The sequence below is a fragment of the Mus caroli genome, chromosome 16, assembly GCF_900094665.2.
Source record: "Mus caroli chromosome 16, CAROLI_EIJ_v1.1, whole genome shotgun sequence".
Lineage (NCBI taxonomy): Eukaryota > Metazoa > Chordata > Mammalia > Rodentia > Muridae > Mus > Mus caroli.
The window spans coordinates 40,695,355-40,696,641 of record NC_034585.1 but is presented as its reverse complement, the minus strand read 5'-3'; the positions used below and the strand labels follow the sequence as shown (position 1 = coordinate 40,696,641).

Genomic DNA, 1,287 nt, shown 5'->3' with positions numbered 1-1,287 from the left:
GACACAGAAAAGAGACTGAACTTGGAATACGTTCACCGGCAACTCCTCTATTTGTCCCTCTGCTCACAGCTTAGGCATTTCCACTACAATGTATCAACTGCTTGGTATAGGTACATTTCTCCTGTGAGTGCAAGGAACTCAGCTCAGCTCCATTAGGGAACCTGGAGAAGATAAAAACCAAGTCTCTGAGGCAGTAGTAGGCAGAGGGGAGGGACACAAGGGCTCAGCACACAATTTTTAAAAGAGGTGACCACAGGCACCGTCTCTTATTACTCTTTGCTACCATGAGTCAATAGATTGTAGACACAAAAGAGGAAAGATTTATTTTGTTCCATGATTTCAGAAGGTCTCAGATTATCATGATGGTGAAAGTATGGAGGATTCCATGCTGGTGAGAGCCCGTGGCAGAGGTTTCTCCCGTTACAGCACCGTGAAGGGAGAGTGTACTGAAACCTGGTGGTAGGGGATGACCTTCAAAGACCTGCCCCTAGTGTCCAACTCTAGCAAATAGGCCTGTGTCCTAAACATTCCACAGCCTTCTAAAACAGCACCACCAGCTGGAGAATAAGCATTCACACTGTGAGCTGCCAAGGGATAGCTAAGGTTCAGACCTTACCAGTTCACATCAAGGATGGTTGGTGACCACCTCATAACACAACATGAATTTAGTCTAACTTCAGGAGTTTCAGTATCTGAGCAGTCTTGCCGACACCTAAAAGCCCCAAATTCAGTCTCTTCTAAAACTCAAGGAAAATCTAAAATTTTCTTTTAGGTTTATTTGTTTTATGTGGGTATGTGTGTGTGTGTGTGTGTGTGTGTGTGTGTGTATGTACATATGTATATATATATATATATATATATATATATATATATATATATACACATTGAGAAAGAGAGAGAGAGAGAGCCTGGTACCCATGTAGGTCAAAAGAGAATATAAGACCCCTTGGAAATGACGTTCTGGTTGGTTGTAAGCCAGCATATGAGTATTGAGGAACAAGTCTGAGGCCTCTGTAAGAACAAGTGCCTTTATCTGCTGAGCACCTCTCTCCAGCCCCAGCAAGGCAGACTTTCAGCTGAGTCCCAGTATCATAAAACTGGAACTTACATGACTCCAGTATACAATGGTGAACAAATGAAGTGAAAGTTCCCTTTCTATGTGCCCCTTGAGACCTTGCAGATGTGGCTGCTGTGTCACATGTGCAGTAGGTGGCACAGAGGGGAGAGACTATGTCTATGCTCAGTGCTCTGACCTATGAACATCTGAGTGATTAGTAGCCTAAGATT

General features: G+C 43.5%; 1 non-coding gene across 1 annotated transcript; it reads left to right on the top strand.

The window, feature by feature from the left end:
- The first annotated feature begins 1,158 nt into the window (after window positions 1-1,158).
- LOC115029634 lies at window positions 1,159-1,287 on the top strand. The gene has a single exon (XR_003835199.1). It is a non-coding gene; the product is annotated as a small nucleolar RNA SNORA17 (small nucleolar RNA).